At 35.5% G+C, this 20,682-nt stretch overlaps 1 pseudogene; it reads left to right on the top strand.

The window, feature by feature from the left end:
• On the top strand, nucleotides 4,577–13,737 carry LOC109726307 (annotated as a pseudogene).

Raw genomic sequence — 20,682 nt, 5'->3', positions numbered from 1 at the left:
AATTGTTGGAAACTTGAAAGAAAAAGGCGTGACCAAGAAAGAACCAAGAATGACTTTTTCTGCCGCCCTACTGCTGCTGTTAACACCCCTGCTGCTGCTGTTAACACTAGTTCAAATGTTGAAGCTACTTCTACCACCCCTACTATTTCCGCAAAGGATCTTGAGGCAATAATAAATCATGTGTTGTCCCACACAAACTCACAATCTTCTGCTCTTTCTGCCGCATCAAGTAATTCTTCTTGGTTTTTTGACTCAGCTTGTTGCAATCATATGACACCCAATCGTTCCAATTTTTCTTTGAAAAATGTTGCTTCCAACATTTCTCCTATTCGAACTGCCGATGGATCACTTATGCGTATTAGCCATATTGGGATCCATTAATACTCAAGACTCATCAATATCTGATGCATATTTGATCCCTAAACTATCAATGAATCTTCTCTTAGTAGGGCAATTATGTGATCTTGGCTTTGATATTTGTTTTTCTCGTACTCGTGTTGTTGTGCAAGATTCACTGACCAAACGGATCGCTGGGACCGGGCATAAAGTTGGTCGTATGTTTGAGCTAGATTCACTGCACCTTCTCAATCTTCATCTGCCGTTGTTACGAATTCTAGGTTATCTTCTAATTCTCTTAGACTTTGACATTCACGTCTTGGTCATATCTCCAAATCCAGAGTCAAAGGCTTAGCTTCTAGCGGTAAACTTGGTTCAGTTGAGTTATTCGATTTTAATTGTATTTCTTGTCAACTTGGAAAACAATTAGCATTGCCATTTAGTAATAGTAAATCTTTTGCTCTTGCACCTTTTGATCTTGTGCATTCTGATGTTTGGGGTCCATCTCCTATTACTTCAATAGGTGGATCAAGATACTTTGGAATATTTGTTGATGATTTTTCACGATACACTTGGATCTATTTGATGTGTCAGAAATCTGAAATGTTAGGCATTTATCGAGAATTTTCTACTATGATGAAAATCTAATTTTCTCGCACTATAAAAGTTTTCCAATCTGATAATGCTTCAGAATATAAACAAGAAGAGTTTTTTTTTATCAATTCTTAAGCAAGATGGAACAATTTCTCATACCTCTTGTCCCGGCACCTCTCAACAAAATGTTTGTGCCGAACGTAAGCACCGACACATTTTGGACACTGTTCGTACTCTTCTCATCGCTGCATCTATTCCCGAATAATTTTGGGGGGAAGCTGCTCTTACTGGAATTTATACCATTAATAGAGTTCCCTCTAACGTTATAACTAATCAATCTCCTTATGAACGTTTGTTTGGTAAACCGCCTGACTACAACTAATCAATCTCCTTATGAACGTTTGTTTGGTAAACCGCCTGACTACAACAAAATTACCTTTTAGCGGCAATTATCTCATAGATTAGCGACGATTATAATCGCCGCTACTCTCTTTAACGACAATTATAATAATTGTCACTATAAATGTGGTCGATAAAAGTTTAGCGGCAATTTTATTGGCGGCCGGTAAAGAGCAAAATAATTGCCACTAAAGATTACTCTATACCGGCAATTAAAAAGGCCACTAAAAGCAAAATACATTTGCCTATAAAATATCTAACATTAATCACAAATGCCAACAAAAATAAGATAAATAGCCACTAAATATAAAAAACATTAAATCATCATTAAAATCATATATTCAATTAATCACTATAAAAATTTCAAAAAATAATGCATAGATAATGAAAATTAAAAACCCAACATTTCAAAAAAATCAAATAATCTGACTATAAAAGCCTATTACTTTATCAAAAGTGTTATGGGTACAAATAAATGTTAAAACTAATTTCTATCACAAAACAAATGTCAATTAAACATTACGTAGTTAAAAAAAATTCGAATTACAAGAAAGACTAAATTGCAATTAAAAAGTTTTATAGATGGAAGGAAAGTTCTAAATGACATTGTTATAGACATAGTGGAACTCATACTTATTGACATGTTTGGCAAAGGCATATCTACACATTTGAAGCATGATAGATGTATATGAGCATGTTAGGCTTATTGTTCTATTCATTACTTCTTTGTCATATTACCCTCTTTATTATTTCCATGCCTTTCTTAGACCTAGTGGGAAAATCGACAAGGTCGGTGGCCGAATCCACTAGAAACTTTGTTTAGTTCTCACACCCTAATTTGCAGAGCTAAGCGCGAACGCATTCGTCGAGGATCGCGGCGTGGGCATCGAGCCCTAGATAGTGTGGACCACCGGGACTAGATCATTACCCCCGTGTGTAGCAAGAGAAAAGAAATGTAAAAGCTTTTGTGAAAGAAATGTGATGTACATATTGGTGAGGTTATCATTTTGTATGTAAAGGAGAAAAAATATAATAAGTTAATGAGTGTAAATCTTTCATATGTGAAAGTGTTGTAATAGATAGTTTAATTCTCTTGCATCTGTGGTATACCTCTCCCAAATGTTTGATGCTAATATCTCTTGCTTGGATATGTATGCATGGACTTTGTTTACGCCTTGGGCGGGCAGAGGAAACTCTGTCCGTTCGCCGAGTCTGTTGTGGGCCTGAGCTGTCCAAATTGGCGGTGTCAGGTCATGACACTTACTATGAGATAAGCCCCGCCGGTCACTGCCCACATGATGAGGTTCCCGAGGTATGTAGCACTTCCAAATTTCAATTTTATGGCTCCTACCAATATTTGATTTTGTGATAAATAACTGAATAGACTAGCGTTGTTAACTTTGATATTCTGAATAATCGTATTGTTCGATTAACTACTAAAATTAAATAATTCGAGTCTGATTTATTGTACACTGCAGGTTGTTAACTTCTTGTTGCATTGGTGGATAAAGAACCTCGAGTCTCAAGGTTCGGTTCCACTACCATTTCTTGAAGAACCGGAGTACATTCAGTACGGTGTGTCTAGAGAAGTAGAATACGCGAAAGAAGGATCGAGGAAATCAGTTCAGGTTCGTTTTCTAGGTTTGAAGTCTTCTTTCTGGAATCAGATGGGCTCTTTCTTGAGATCGAGTATTTCAAATCCGCGAATCCTTTCCAGATAGGGAAAACCTACTATAGCTCCTTTCCCTCGCTTTCCCGAGCCTCTGTAATTTGTTTTGGTATTTTCATATTATTTGTTGTGTGAAAAAAAGTGTGTTGATAGGTTCTGGATACACAAAGGCTAGGAATATTTTTAGATATCTCACAACAATTCTGTAGTAGAATGTACATGAAATAGATTAATACATATAGATAGAGATCATGTAGGCTTTATTTGACTCAATATTTTTGTTCCACATTAACTTTTTTTTTTTTCTTTGTGAGAATAAATGCAAAAACTGTTGTGAGAGAAGTGCTTAAATATTATTAGAAACATATATGATCACTAACCGACTATCCCTAGAGCAAGTGGCAAAGAACTTGATGGTTGGTACCCGAGACCTAAGTTCAAATCCTAGTTGATTCACATTTACAGCTAAATTTATTTCTAAATGAAATAAACGACGCGGGTAGCATACTACCTTCCTCTTAAAAAAAAACATATATGATCACTACTAGTGATAATGGGGATACATGTGCAGGTGTTGTATAAATAGGTCATGGATCCCCCCTAACAATAACTCTTTCTGAATTGATACTATATATAATTCAGAGAAGTGGTGACTCGAACCCCCGTTTTAACTTAAAATCTATTCAGTTAAATGCTTTGCGAGTATTTTTTTTCAGTCATTTCGATCATTAGGTAAATAATATTGAAAAACCGTAAAAGTTATTCTCTAGACACTTCAAATACATTAAATTAAGTCTAATAATGTTAATCATCGATACAAAAATTTCACCATAAAAAAACGACTTATAACTTATAAGAGCATACCAGCCCAACGGGGCGAGTCATCCCATGGGCTTTTGCATCATGCATTTGTGATTTGACAAAAGTTTTAGGCCCATTTATTGTCTAGTCATTGGGCTCTCTTGTATATAATAAGAGATCAAGCACCTTATATAAGATTTTGTTTTAAAAAAAAATGTGCGGTTAAGATCATAGTGGTCCTTGGTTAAGTTGATAGTGGTCTCCTAGGGTTGAGTGGGTGGTTGGTTGAATAGTATGGTCTAACAGTTAGAAATGATGAAAGGAATAAATCTAACGGCAGAAAATTCGATAGCATCAAGCGTTTAGTGCTATCGATAGTATCTCAGCTGAATTCTTTCTCTCTCTCTATATATATATATATGAGAAATTTGAAATGTATGACAAAAACATCACTATCATTGTTGTCATCATCTCCAATTCAAAATATGCTAAAACCATGTACTCAGTCTAAACACGGCAACTACCATCATAGTGATCAATAAGCAAAGTTTATTTGATAAAGTATCTGAATAAATTACTCAGAATATACTCATTATTGGCTAATTAATCTCATAGTCATTGTTTAAATCATAGTGAGTTAATTCGCGAATTCTTTGTGAAATATCTACGAAATTTTTAAAAACCGAATTAAATAGCGATTTTCATATTTTTTCTAAAAATTAAAAAAAATGTATTTTTTTGGGTAAAAGTAATTGTTTGCGAATTATATGCGGTTCGCTCCCAAAAGAACGGCGCTCGCGCCCCCCACCTTTCCTGAAAGATCGGCAGATCGCCCCACCTCCACCTCCACCTCCACCCCTCCCAAAAAAAGGGGTTTGCCCTAACTTCTCATCCCTGCGGCGGTGCGGCCCTGCCACCGACCCCTGCGGCGGTCTCCCTCTTCCCTTCCGGTCGCTCGCCGAACGCCATCGGAAGCCCTCTTCTTCAGAAATCGAAGATCGAAGATCGGGTTCTTCACTCCTCAGAAATCGAAACCCTCCTCGTCGCCTCTGCCTCTTCCGCTTCCGCCTCCGCCTCCGCTTCCACTATCCAACGATAGATCGGTAATCGGGTGGTTCTTTACAAACCAGGTACGATTTGAGTTTTCATTCTTCAAAGCAAAAGTTGGAAGCTTTTAGTCCATCTGATGGATACTGTTTTTATACACAAATGGCTCGAGTGCTTAAATTGAATGTGTGTCCATTCTCTGTTATGCCCAAACATAGTGTTATGTTCCGACCTACTAGCAACCTCTAATCGATTGGATGGCTATTAGGGATGAGGAATTTGGAGATTACCTGATCCTGTTCCCCTTCCGATGAAGTAATTACAGCTGAGGAAGAGCTGGATTGGGAAATGATGATAAGGCCTCGCGCCAATTCAATCTCTGCTCAGCACCGAGATCCTGGTAATGAGATAGGATGAAGCCGGAGTAGTGAGAGAGACGATAGGAGGGAGATCGAGAGGAGAGGGATAGAGAGGAGCAGATACAGAGGGAGAAGAAGAGGGGAATTGAGAGAGATGAGGTTAGGGGAAATTGGGAATTATTGTAATTCTTTTCGAATAGAACCGTACAGTTTGGTTCGGGTAGAAGCAAGAACTAGCTATTACAGGGATAGGTACAAGTATGGGGATAAGAAAAATAGCGTTTGGATGAAAATTGGGTTGTTCCCGGGAATAAGAACAATTTTAAGTAGTTTTATATAGAAAATGGAGGTATTGGTGGGGATAACCGAGAACTACTATTCTCGGGTAAAAAATTAGCGTTTGGGTATCAAAGGGGGGATAAGGGCCTATCCCTATCCCTATCCCCTAACCAAACAAGGCGCGCTTACAGGGACGAGCTGATACTTATACTACTACAATAGAAGGACCAATATGAAAGAATTACAAAAGTGGGGAAATAAATGTGCAATTGTAAAATAGAGTAACAGATGGCCCAACTCCTGGGCGGGACCGTCCATTGTTATCGGGCTTCCGCTTGATGGGCCGTTATATGCCTCAGTCCTCCTCCTTCACTTATCGGATCGGTCGCCTTCCACAGCAACCACGAGCCCGCTAACCGTTAACCCAACCCTCTGTGAAGTAAGCACTTCCGCCGCCTTTGTCTCACATTAGATCCTCGGTATCATCTTGTCGGATACCCTCTTCCAGCTTCGCCCTAGCGCCCAAATTACTCCTCTTCCTAACCTGTCATGGTGTGGCCATGACACATAGAAGACCCAAACATAGAGCTAAATAATCTTTATTAACTTAGGGACCAGGAACTCTTGTATTATGCCTAATCAATTTCATGATCTTGTCGACACTTGCAAAAGGAAGATTTTGTTGTGGTCTTTCATGGACCATTGACTCAGTGGGGTTTCTACTTAATTTTTGAAACATAACTTTTTAGTATTAGAAATGAAGTAATTTTTCACTATAAAATGAGAAGATCTGGAGAATAAGAGTTTGAAGATGTCTAACTTTAGAATCCTTCTCTTTCTCTAAACTCCGGATTTCCATATTAGTTCTAGAACCTAGTTACGTTGTTGTTACTTGTTGTTACATTCATTAATTTGCTTATTGTTGTATGAAGAGTGAAGACTCAGAACCAATGAAGTGGGATTTATTACTTAGAGTTAGGTTATGTTTGATGCATGATTGACGGGTAACAACATGATTTATTACTTAGAGTTAGGTCATCTTGTATTTAGTTTCTAACTATGCTTGTATGTGAACCTTTTATATTTTATATTTAAATATGGACTATCTTGATCTCTTATTTGCTTAATTATTTATTTATTTTGGCATAATATAGTTTACTATTTTTTTTACTTAATTAGTTTAATTTTGTAGCTCTTTATTATTATATTCTTAAAAAATATGAGTATTTATGCTAATAGCATAAATCTTGCGAAAAAAAAAAAACTTAATTTAATAGCCGAATTTTTTATCCCGAATTTTTAATTGGTGAGCGTATAATATCCGTATAAATCACGTATCCGAATAATTGGCGAATATGTTTTTTAGCCTTTTTTTTCAACGAATTTAAAAATTAAAAGGCGAATTTTATCCGAATTATATCCGTACCGAATTTTTGCCGAATCCGAATTAACTAACTATGGTTTAAATGTCACTAACTACAATCCAATATAGCCATGTAGGCAACTACTAGATCTATAATAATAATATTATTATTATTATAAAAAAAATTTTGGGGCAAGTTCGAGTTACAATGACATCGTACCTTCCATTATTATTAAGTCATAAATGATTTTAATTCGTAACTTAATTTAGGAGTAGCTGCAATTTAAATCATTTACTGTTAATCTCTCACGACCGTCCGATCATCATCGGAACCATTTTGTTTCTGCTGTTCAGATCAACAGTTGAGATCTGAGAGACCAAACACTATATTTAATTTGCTACATTATTATTTATTACTAAATAATTTTTTTATTTTAATTTAATAAATATAAGTTGTTATAAGAAGCATTGACACCTCAGTTAAATGTGCCGAAAAGAGAGTTGCAGCTTTAAGAGCGTGATATATCATTTCTTTATAAGTAAAAAAAGAAAAATTAAGAAGTTCATTTTTTAAAAATTAATATATTTTAAATTTTAAATATTTTTAATCTAAATATATTTTTAATTTCATTAGAAGATTTATTAAATTGGAAACTATTAATTTTATTAACTTAGGCTTCGTTTGAGATTGCGAGTTGATTGCATTACATGCAGTGAGAAAATACGTTGAAAAAATATCATGTTTGTTTCTATACGTAATATAGCATTTCGTATATTGCGATCAGTCGGTTACGATATATTTTCTACATTTCTACCGAAGAACGCAGAAACATATTCCTATATATTTTTACCCCAACTCTATTTTATCTAATAGCGTTAGATTTGTCTCAATACTAAACTAAGTCTCAATAATGACTAATATCTTGCAAAGTTCAATTTTTTTAAAAAAAAATAAATTAAATGAAAATAATTAAAAATTAAGGTGAGATTAAAAAGCTAAAAATAAGGACCGTACTCAGTTAAATGCGCCGAATAGAGAGTTGCAGCATTAAGAGCGTGATATATCACTTCGTAGTTAACAATAAATTGAGATACCCCCATCTTGTTTTAAATTAATATATTTCAAACATTTAAAATCTTTAATCTAAATATTTTTTATTAATTTAATTAGAAGATTTATTTAATTGGAAACTACTAGTTTTATTAACTATTAATGAATAAAAATAATTTTAAAATAAGATGATATTAAAACGATGAATACGTACATAATGTATCTAAACTTTTGATCATTTTGATTCGACTATACATTCTTTCAAAAATTTAATTTTATTATCTAATCTTTTAATTTTTTTGATTTGTGTCAGTCAATGATACGCTGATGCGCAGCTGTAAATTTATTAGAGTAAATAATTATATTAAATTTTGAAGTTAAAATATTATCAACTGTTTTAAATTAAATAAATTAAAAAATTAGATAGTAAACTAAAATTTTAAATAGTTGAATAGTTAATTCTAAATGATTAATAGTTTAGATAAGTTATTCACAAGTTTTTACTTACTAAAAAAGTAAAAATTGAGTAGCGGGTTGTATTTGAAAACAATCCGTTGTTGAGGGGGTTCCAAAATATTTTACCCCATTCTTATCTCCTTTCCCCTAATATGGGGCGGTTTTAGGGTTTTGAGTTCTCCTCTTCGTCTCCACTCTCCTCCATTTTTCTTTTCCAAGGTATAAATCACTGAAAACCCTAATTTTTTCTTATTTAATAGACGTAATGGATCAAACTATGTCTAAGTTTTGCTTAATTCTCTGTTACCTTCGGTTGCATTTCGTTTTCGGTATCCAAATCGCTTTAAACCCCCATCAAATTGTTCCTGTACTGTTCCTTTAAGAAATATTTTTGGGTTTTGCAATATGTTTCTAGTCGAGAGTATTACAGTTAAAAAGCTATTATTTTTTGGTGTTTTCATTAGTATATCACAATGTTATTTTGGCTCCTGAGTTAGGGATTAAAGATGTTGTTTTTATTCATATTCATATTTCAATTTAAAGGTGATATCTTTGTGCAGTTTTAGTTTGTGACATGCCTAGTTGTTGATTATTTCTCAATTACTTTAGCTATTTTCTTTTTAGGCTAAGATAGTAAAGCAGTAGCAATTGTAATTGAAGATCAGAGATACTGATCTTACTTTAAATAGTAAAAATACAAAAAATAAAATAAAAATAAAAATTTATCAAATCTCTTTTAAAAAATAAGAAAATTAAGCATAGCCAACTCAAAGAGCCTCACTTTGTCCTTCTTTTTTATTCTCTGTTGATATTCTTGGACTTGCCTTCTACAGTCTTCCAATTCAACCCCTCTTAAACCCCCCGACTGAGAAAGAAGTAGAAGAAGCAGAAAAAAAAAAAATGATTGCCATACGAGCCTTTCTCCTCCGCTGCCTCCTTCCCCCTCTTCCCCAAAACCTAATCTCCTCCCTCAATCCGAATCCTACGGTTTCCTCCCTTCTCCGCACCTTCTCCTCCTCCAGCGGCGGCAAGGAGGGGGACAAGGACGGCGACTGGGGTGGATCCGATGAGCTCCGATCCGGAGGTGAGGTGCTCCCCGGGTTCGACTGGGGCGAGGCCTCTTCTTGGTCCATGGGGCTCACCAAGGACCACTTCAACGGCGCCGCCGTAGGCCGCCAAGTCGCCCCCGGGAGCGCCCCGCCGCCGCCGCCGACAACCTCGGCGGAGATGACGGAGGCGCGGGCCATGGACGAGGAGGAGGAGATCCTACGGATGCTGGAGAAGGACAACAAGGAGAGCAAGGCTTTCGTGGACGGGTGGGGGGATCGGACGATGGAGACGTACCAGCTCCTGAAGTAGGTGAGAGAGCCCGGGGCACGGGGGGCCTACTTGAAGGACTCGGAGAAGGTGGAGATGTACCGGCTCCACAAGGAGAACCCGGAGGTGTACTCGGTGGAGCGGCTCGCCAAGGACTTCCGCGTGATGCGGCAGCGCGTCCACGCCATCCTCTAGCTCAAGGAGATGGAGAAGGAGGAGAAGAAGCTCGGCAGGCCCCTCGATGACTCCGTCGAGATCCTCCTCGATAACTTCCCTGAGTAAGTGTTGTTCTTGATGCCGCTGTTCCTTTTTAGTTGATAAAGTTGTCATGTTGGAATGACTGATTGATTATTGAATGATTTGGATTCACATTTCAGTTCAACTATGAAATGGTTATGAATGTGAAAAAAAATGCTGGTCGAAGACAAGTCATTTTCATGAATGATCGATGAATTGATTGAAAATGAAAAAAAAAAAGGAAATGAGTTATAATTCTAGCGATAAGCATCCCATCCAGATGCAATGAAACAAGTTCAGTGAGAAATGAAATAGTGAGATTGATTGATTTGTGGAAATTTAGTGGAACTATTCTGATTCAATACTGGGTTTTCAGGTCCTAGATATGTGCCACATTCTTAGCCTTGTAACATAAGAGTACAGAGGTCTGCAAGATTTTAGTGTTAACCATACATCTATTCATCTAGAGTCCTCTTGAAGGTTTCATAATTTATTTTTCAGTATTAAAGCTTCATCATAACTAACTACACTTATTGATAACCATGAGGGAGCATTATAGAACTAAAATAAAAATAATAGATCTGTGACATTTAAAAGTTTTATAAGAATTTGGTTAAACTGAGTTTTTGTTTTACAAAGAAATGTATTTCATGTTTATTTTTATATTTTCCTTTATTTTATCTTAAATTCTATTAGAGATTTCCATTTTTCATTTCATTATGCTCTTAATATTTGGTGTTTTTGAGAAGCATTCAACTTCTATTTCTTGTTGGAAGCTGGTGAACATTGGGCTATCTGATTTTGTAGTAGTTCTTATAAATAGTCACAATCTTGTTTCTGTCATTCATTTTTAACTTCAAAAGGGATATTTTTTTCATCTTTGATATATTTGTAGCAAGTTAGCTTTTGGATTCTTTTCTGACTCTCTGGTACTGAATTCATTTTATTAGAACAGATATTTCACAATGCTTATATTTCTACTCGATTATCTTTCAGGCGGAACCTTGTGAAACCTGAATCATGCATTTATTGTGGATTACATTTTTCAAAATCATAAATTCATAAAAATGGTATGGCTGATGTTTCGAACTATAAGTTACAAGTTGGACTCATTCGACTTGCTTAAGTTAACTCACAAGAGTAAGTTGCTAGTGATGTCACTACCGCGTGACTAGTCTGCACAATTTGCTGTGACTAGCATACACAACCTGATGGTGAGGATGTTCGATGAAAGAAAGATTTAATGACTTGTCTCTTAGTGCTAACAACCCCTTAGACATTCTATTCTGATTCCTGGTCAACTGGGAAGTTACTAGTGCTTCTCAATCATGTGCCAATCGAATTTCATCAGTAATAGAGCTAATATTTCAATATTGATATGGTAGTCTCAGGCTTCAATCTTACTTGATTGTTTGGATGTTGTATGATATGTAGTATGTAGCAAAGATTACTTTGGTATGCGAAGAACTGAAGATTGTTCAATATGTGAAAGTGCGGAAAGAGGTTGCTTGCTAGATGGAAGATAATGTTTGCAACTCACAACACTGGTGGAATACTTCAGATTTCAGAATTCCTAATTGCAATAGAAAATGTTGCTTTGTGCAGGTAGCAATTTTAGATGGTGGTCTTGAAACAGTGGTAACGGTGCTCCATTGAACCTGTCTCATAGGTTTTGCATTACAGAAGTATCTCTATACATATGAGATTGTGTATAGAACAGCTACAGAAGTTTATCTATCTACATAGGCGTTGTATCCTAAATATCTCTGGTCGGCAGCCTTAATCTCTCTCCCTTTTGATTTATCACATTGAATCTCACGATACTTGTCAAGTATGGTAATTCATGCTCTTTACTAGGCCCTAGTTAGGTTCAAGTTTGAGACACCAGAAACCACAGCATGTTTCTTAAGCCTTGGATATTGATAACAACCTATAAATAGAAACCTGCGAAGAGGTTTTAAGTGTTACCTTCTCCGTAGCAGCAAATAAACGGCATAAGAAGGAACTATATGATTCTCCTTCCTTTTAGGTGAAATTTGTTCTGCTTGTGAATTAGGAGATCTGTGTTTCCTCTGGGAACAACAACTATCAAAGTTATGTGTAACCTAGAATTACAAATTTCGCTTAGCATATCAAGTGAACATAAAGAACGTGCTCCTTACAGAGCCTCCTGTTTTTATCTTGCAGATTCTTCAACTCGCATGATAGGGAATTCCATGTGGCATCTCTTCCATACAAGCCCGACTTCAAGGTCATGCCAGAGGGTTGGGATGGCACCACAAGAGATCCTGATGAGGTTCTCTATGAGATCTCTATGAAGGAAGACCAGATGCTGTATGAAGAATTTGTTCAGCGCTTGAACTTCAACAAGAAGAAAGTAAGTACTTTGATTTTCCCATGCTATTTCCCAAACTACTTCGGGTTGAGTAGAGAATCCATTGCTTAGTGCAAGTGGGAAAATCTTCAGCTTGTTATCACATGGTTACAAGCTCTATTCTTTCAATTAACCACTTGCTTGAGAAATTGGTCAATTTGGGGCTGTCTCCAAATACTTTTTAAGTTGAGTAAACAAGTTTGGTATAAAAATATGCTTTTTTTTGTTCGAATTTAGTGATAATATACATTTCTTCTAGTACTTACCTGCCATGGAATATATTATGTAAATAAAGGTTAAATTTTTAATTTTGTATAAATAGTATCCGAGTTTAATCTAGTTTTAGCATCTTTATGTAGGAGAGATACTAAGAGTTGCTAATATGCAAACAACTGATTTTGGTNTAAAAATATGCTTTTTTTTGTTCGAATTTAGTGATAATATACATTTCTTCTAGTACTTACCTGCCATGGAATATATTATGTAAATAAAGGTTAAATTTTTAATTTTGTATAAATAGTATCCGAGTTTAATCTAGTTTTAGCATCTTTATGTAGGAGAGATACTAAGAGTTGCTAATATGCAAACAACTGATTTTGGTTAGTTCAGTTTTTACTGTTTTGATGGCTGACTTACTATTAGTCAAGGAGAAAGTGTAAGAAATTTTTACTGTAGTCTCAACAAAAATCTGAAAAGAAGTTGTCCAAATTTTAATATGCTGGGTCATGTCTCTTGGTTTAAGGGGGTCTCGACTTCTTTCCACTAAAAGAGAACTTTGAATGCATCATGATCAATGAATTCTCCAAACGCCATCCCTGTTATCTTTTACTGATCCAAATGGTCTTATCCATTGCAGAAAGAATAGCATATATAGGGTCGTTCTTTTATTGCTTGTAGATTATTTGGAATACAAATTTAACGCAGCCTTTTGACTTTTGAGTACGCAAAAGAAGCTGAAATCTTAGCATCATCAATCCGTCAAATACTAATTATCTTTGCCAGGTTGCTGGAGAGGTGAAATGCCACAAGTACAGCAGGAGGCGACCGGATGACGGATGGAGCTTTACAGTCGAGAAGCTGGGCCCCGGAGGGAAGCGCGGGGGCAGTGGCGGCTGGAAGTTTGTGAGCTTGCCCGATGGATCGAGTCGCCCGCTGAACGATATGGAGAAGATGTATGTGACGAGAGAAACTCCCAAACGACGAAGGCGAATTATCGCTCCTTTCAAGTGAGAACCTATCAAACGCCTAATCTGGTTGAGATCACCAGTTTTTCTTTCTTCGATCACTAATGCCTTGTACAATAGATTTGATTTCGTCGCATGTTTTAAGGCATTTTGACTTATTGTCTGTTGTCGGCTGATTTGAAAGTTGTATGTGGAAGTTTTTGAGTGTAGAATACTAACCTTCATGCTATTACTTCATTAAAATTATCCTCAGAAGGATCTTTTAACTATACTATTTGACACTTCCTACAAATCCCATGTGGCATGTCTTTCTATTCTCCATTCCATGTGGCTGCGAAGCATTTCTCCTCCCACCTCTACAGCAGTCTCTGGCACACTCTCTCTTCTTTTTTTGCCCCCTGTGGCAGTGCGCTTCTCGCTCATTCCGCCCCTCTCTCTCTCTCTCTCTCTCTCTACCCGAGCCTCTCTCTCTCTTCGCCTCTGCTCCTGGCTGAGCCCCGCTCTCTCTCGCTCCCCCTCTCCTCAAGTTGCCGCTCCTCTCTCTCTCTTCCATCCCTGGCATTCTCTCTCTCTTCCTCTCTCTCTCTCTCTCTCTCTCTTAACCTCTCTTCGATCCGACGCTCCCCTCCCTCGCCTCCACCTGTCACCCACCGCGCGATCCTCTCTCTCCCAGGTTGTAGTCGAGCCATCCCTTTTGCCTCTTCTGGTGCTCTGTGAGTGTGGCTCCGATGCCTTGCAGCCGAGTCCGCAACTTAAGGGTGGTTCTGATCGCTGGTGCCTTGCCGCCCCCTACTTGGCCCCTACTCTACTTGCTGCCAGGCCTATTTGGCCCCTGTTTGAAGCCATCCTTGGCTCTTTCTCCAAACCAGTGGGCAGAAAAAAAGGGTAAAAGGAAAAAAATATATTTTTGTAATATTAGGTTTTGTGCTCTGTGAGTGTGGCTCTTTGTCCAAACCAGGGGCCACAAAAAAAAGGCGTACAAAAATTATTCGTTTTATTTTACATTGGTTATTCTTTGCTCTTCTTCTGCATACTCTTCTTCAATATTAGGTTCCCTCTATAAATAGTTGCCCTATGCGTGCAGCACAGTACCTTTCTCTGCCCATAAGACAAGGTAGGTTGGTAGGCTGTTCAATAATGCCTGTTCCTGCATATTACCTTAATACCTTTATTAGCTTGATGTCTGCTATAATTTCTTGACTGTTCTCTGCCAGAAAATGCTGTGCTTGCAAATCGTTGCTATACTGACTAAATTAAATGCCTCTATCTTAGGAACACCTTTTTCCCCTTTAGCTCCTGTTGGCTCCGCATTAAACAGAAGGTAAGGACCACCTTCAGTCTTTACAACCCCCTAATTTGCCAACTGTAGATTAAAAAACATTTGTATTCTTCTCTATTTAAACAAAAGCTAAGGACAGAGAGAGAGAGAGAGAGAGAGAGAGAGAGATGAAGAGCCTCGAAGAATCCGTTGAGAGGGCGGGGGATTCGAAGAGGAGGGAGAGAGGGAGAGGGCGAGGGGACGGTCTACACAGTTGCATAGACCCGGTGTTTTAGGTTTGTAGAACTTCCTCTTTTTTCCCTCAGCTTACAGTTTCTGTTATATTTCATTTTTTTTCCTTCTTTTTCTTTTCGGAATGGACTTGGTGTGTTTTTTTCACTTCTTGATTTCGGGTCCTATTTTCCTTACATATTGATACTTGATATTTGTTACTGCATATCAATTTTGCCTGCTCAAAGTTTTAAATTAGTTTTGCAAATTATTAAATGGTTCCAGGCTGTTTTATCTATACACTAGCTATTTGTTTCTTGAAAAAAAAGGTTTGTATTTTTCTCTTTCTTACTTCCTGGCTGTGTAACCATTTGGACAACAAATTTCTCTGCTTCCTCCTTTTGCAGTTCGTTTATGAGCAGCTCCAGTTACAAGTGCCACGATGTGTACTAAGCGTGGACACCGAGGGGAGGTTTGTGGGCTATATAGATTTGCAAATTTCTCAGAGTGAAATTATAGTTGAAACTGTTCGATGTTTGAGCACAGAATTTCCTACATCAGCTGCGGCTGAACAAGATGCCGCACGTATTGCTCTTAAGAGACTGAAAGATGAATGTGATTTGCAGATCAAAGATATTAATTACGATGACTCTGTGTTCTATAAAAAATTATATGACCATCAGACTACTGACTACACAGTGTTATTTGCATAATATAGTAACATTTCATGTAGCAGCAGGCAAATGAGCGAGCCAGCTCGCGTTCGACTCGCGTTCGACTCGATATTTGGCTCGCTCGAGCTCGACTCGAAATTAAATGAGCCGAGCTTGAACCAAAAAAAAGGCTCGAAATTCATTTCAAGCCGAGCTTGAGTATTACTCGGCTCGTTCGAATTAGGCTCGAAAAGCTCGAAAAGCTCGAATATATATATATATATATATATATAGTAGAGCTACTATGCTATCAAAAGTATAGAGGATCTGGTGCTTTCGATTTTTTGATTCTTAGATCAACCCCTTTAATCATTTTTTATCTTTGGATTAATACTATTATTATCTTGTAGGGACCACTAAATCCTAGGGATATTATTTAATCCTAGGGGGGACCGCAATCATCCAAACCATACAATTCTTAATCAAAGGGTCAAAAATTCGAAAACATCAAATCCTCTATATTTTCGATAGCATAGTAATTCTACACTATATATATATATATTAACAAAATATATAATATAATATATTTTAATTATATATAGGCTGAGTGAAAATCTGAGTTTAGTTAAAATTGGGCCAATATGTGTTGGCCATAAAAACAAACCCAATAGACAAATAAAAGAGCAAAATTTTACTAAATTTATATATTTTTCCTTTCTTTCTTTCTTTCTTTCACAGAGCTCTAAATTTTCAATATGTTTCTCTCTTTCTCTTTTTCTGTCTCTCACCCCTAAGTGGCCAAGCCGGAAGCCCTCTAAGTTACCAAGTAACATCATATGCCCGCCGTTGCCTACCTTACTATTAATTGTATGCTTGAAAAAATATACAGAATATTTTTAAATAAAAATTTTTATTCATATAAAATTTAATTTTAGTTATATGATTGATAGTTTAATCCAATATTTATCTATATAATTTATTTTATTTTGACTGCCATAAATAAAATGAATAATATAGAGATTGAAGGCGGAAGAAAAGACATGTGAGACTGAAAAAAATTAGATATTCAACTCATAAATTATTTTTTTTATATTATAATACTATATTTCATATAATTATTTTGTACTTTGAATTATTAGACATATTTTTGTATCAAATTATAGATAATGTTCTATACAAATCTATTACTATATATAAATAAGAACCCTTAATGAACTCTATGTGAGAAGCTGACACGTGGCTTTCTATATGCTTGCCACGTGTCAAACTCAAATATGGATATTTGGTTACGAATTATTTGAAATTATTGGTTGCGAAATACGCAATAATCTGTTGCGAATTATTTTTCGCGGTGGAAATAATCTGTTGCAAACTCAAATTTCGTATTGGCAGATAATTAATTATTTAAAATTATTGGTTGCGAAATAAGCAATAATCTGTTACGAATTATTTGAAATGGTTAGTTGCGAAAAAAAGGGTCAAACTCAAATTTCGTATTGGCAGATAATTAATTATTTAAAATTATTGGTTGCGAAATAAGCAATAATCTTTGCGAATTATTTGAAATGGTTAGTTGCTAAACAAATGTTCAAACTCAAATTTTATAGTGGCAAATAATTAATTATTTAAAATTATTGGTTGCGAAATACGTAATAATCTGTTGCGAATTATTTGAAATGATTGGTTGCGAAAAATCAGTATAGATGACCAAAGTAAAAACGAAATGATTGGCGGATGCTTTGAAATTATTCTTTGCGAAAGAATTTATAAGTAGTATAGATATAATTTTTACTTCGTAATTTTTTTTTCTCTACTGTCATTTGTAATTTGTTTTCTCTACTGTCATTCCTGTAATTTTCTTAGTTCTTAAATGTTGATTTTAAAATAGAACATATATTTTTTTATTTATTATTTAAATATGATGTATTAATTTTTTATTGGATGTCTTATTTTTCCAGGATATGGCACTTGGGCATGATTCAATACGTGATATACTCCTCTTGGAGACAAATGGAAAGATCAAAGTTAGAGTGATTTGTCTGTATACTATGCCTGAATTTCATCGCCCAGAGATGGTGAATAGTTTAGAATTAGTTCTTTCTGATCAAAATATAAGATACGATTTCATTTTCAAATTTAACATGCATTTGCTTTATTTTTTTTTATAGAGTTAGTTCTTTCTGATCAAAATGTAAGATACGATTTCATTTTCAAATTTAAGCGGTGCGGATATTACGCGTGAGAAGGAAAATATTTATCTTTATTTGGGAATAAATTATTTACTTAGTTAATTATTTAAAAATGATTGGTTAAAAATTTCTGCACATAAAAATATTAGTAAAAAAGGATAGAGGCATTTTTGGAAAGAGAAAAAATTTAAAACTCACATCACTCCTGTAATTTTCTTCGCTCTAAATATTGATGCTTTAAAATAGAACATATTATTTTCTACTGTCACTTCTGTAATTTTCATTTCGTAATTTTTTTCCCTTCTGTCACTTATGTAACTTTTCATCTTCATGCAACAAAATTTTTTCTTTATATTTTCTTGAAAACCAACATCTATATATTTTTAAATCTTAAAAGCGACAGTACGAACATAATATATGTGTGCTTACTCTAATTTTGGTCAAATAGAGAATTAGTTGATCTCATTATATGCTTAAATATTAATGTCATTTGTAATTTTTCATATCAATTTTAGTTATCATTTTATTTCGCATATCAATATGTAAATATAAATTGTTTTGCATACCAATTCATAAATAATAGAGCAGAATTGAATTTCGCATTTTAGTTGAATATTTATTTTGGTCCAAAATTTTTTTTCTCTAGCTTGTGTACTCTAATATGTACTATAATTAAGATTGATAATATATTTTTTTATTTGTTAAAAAATATAAAATTAATTAAAAATTTTTTTTGTTATCATCACATAATAATTTTTATTATTCTATATTATTATATTAGTCGTGCATCGCACGGGTGAAAATCTAGTTAACTATTGATTGTATAATGTTGAAAATTTCAAGCGGCTCATTTAGGGCTCGAGCTTGCTCGACTTGAAATTAGGCTCGCTCGAGCTCGGCTCGAATTAATTTCAATCCAAGCTTGAGCTTAAATTTAGGCTCGAAATTAATTTCAAGCCGAATTTGAGCCGAGGTAAGCTCGCTCGAGCTCGGCTTGTTTCCACCCCTAATTTCATGCGAATATAATAAGAAAATTTAATTTTAATAATTGTGCTACACTTTAGACAGGCTCGATTGGGGTCCTACATTTCTGTTTTAACTATATCGTACACCGGCTCTAAATTATAAATCAAATATAAATTTATATTAAGTTGTTAGAATAATGTAACTATATAAAAATTATTTTATAATATTTTTAGTTAGTTATAATTTTTTAATTTTAAAATTGTAATACTTATATATGTTAATTAATTTAAATATTATTTACCCGCTGCGAAGCGCGGGTTCTGCACTAGTCAGAAATAAGTTGCAGCTGAAGAAGCAAGGAGCTCCTTGCTTAACGGATTTGTTTTACGCATTTTCGCTAAAGAAGATTTCAATTTTGAGTCTTTTGAGCAAATCGATCTCTTCTTTTCTAGAGATTTCAAAATCAAACTTTGGCTTTTAGCTCGAAACTTAAAAAATTTTCTTATTATTATTCAAGTGCTTGGTTGTTGTTATTGGTTGTGGTGTTGGTGTTATTTTTTGTTTTTATCTTCTTTTAACTTCATCCCTCCTGCTTCATACATCATTCTGACTAGTATAGGTCCCACGCGGTGCCGCGGGCCATTTGTGTAGGTGAAGAATGAAGAAATCACAAATGCGTGAGAAAGAAATTGTAAGAAAAAAATCGGGGTGAAGTTAAAACTATGTTGAGCAGATAAAGCTCAATAAAACTGATGGTCCAAATTAACATGTGCTCCAACCTGATTGGAGCTCCAATGCAAGTTGTATTGAAATTCAAATCAGATTGGAGCTCGAATTCTATTCAAGTATAAAATTGGTCTAAATTGCAATATGACATATATCAGATTGGAGTTCAAATAAGATAGGAGTTCCAATTCTAATTATGATTTGAACTGCAATTCTATAAGTAGAATTATGATTTGAATTCTATCTTCTGTGAAAGAAAATAGAGGCACTGGCACTATTCTGATTTATTGTTTGCTTTACCTATCAACTAATTGGATTTTTTGCCTGGTAATAGTCATTCTGACGTATTGTTTGCTTTATCTACCAAGTAATTGGAGTTTTTGGCTGGTAGTAGGCAGCTGGATGCACCCTCCCCCCCCTTCATTTCTTTTTCTTCCTTCTCTTTTCCTTCTTTTCTTTCCTCTATTTTTCTCTTCTTCTCTTCCTTTCCCTATTTCTCTTCTTGCTGGCTACCAGCATTCAAGCAATTTCAGCAGCAGTACCTGCTGCCAGCAGTAGCAAGGAAGCAATCAATTGCAGTGGACAGCAGCCAGCACAACAGCAAGTTGAGCTGCAGCCATCAGCAGTAGGTTCTGCAGCAGCAACAGTCAAGGTGTGCAAGCTGCTGCGGAGGAAATTAGGTGACTTAGGAGCTTCCAATTATCAAATTGGAATGTGCTTGAGTTGGGGGATCAATTCTTTCAGCTAAATTTCATGTGAGTTGGTGTTTCATTGAGATAATTGCTGTTAGAGTTGCGTGTTTGTGGATTTCGTTAATGTTTTTAGTCCATTCTTGTAGCTGAAGTTTAGGAGCAAATTTTGCCTGGTAAGTTGACTTGATGTTTCTAGTAGATTTTGAATTCGAAATGAGTTTTTGTTAGAATTTGATTCTAAATTTCATTTTTCTTCATCTTCGAGTAGAGTGGCAATTTCTTTTTTTTTTCTTGTTTCATTGTGAGCCTACAAACCTGGGGGAACTCTTGTCCAGTTGGATAGTAAGGTAGGTACTATTAATTTTGCTTAGATCCAGAATTTGTCAAATTCTGGCAGATTTTATAGTAGCAGTTTCAACTATTCGAGCACATTTGATTGCTAGTTTTGGAGTTTTTCGAGTTTTTAGAGTTCATACCTACCGATCTTGCTGATTCCACTCC

This window comes from Ananas comosus, linkage group 21 (genome assembly GCF_001540865.1).
Source record: "Ananas comosus cultivar F153 linkage group 21, ASM154086v1, whole genome shotgun sequence".
Taxonomy (NCBI): domain Eukaryota; kingdom Viridiplantae; phylum Streptophyta; class Magnoliopsida; order Poales; family Bromeliaceae; genus Ananas; species Ananas comosus.
Note: the sequence above shows the minus strand (reverse complement) of the source record. Positions and strands in the feature narration are given on the sequence as shown.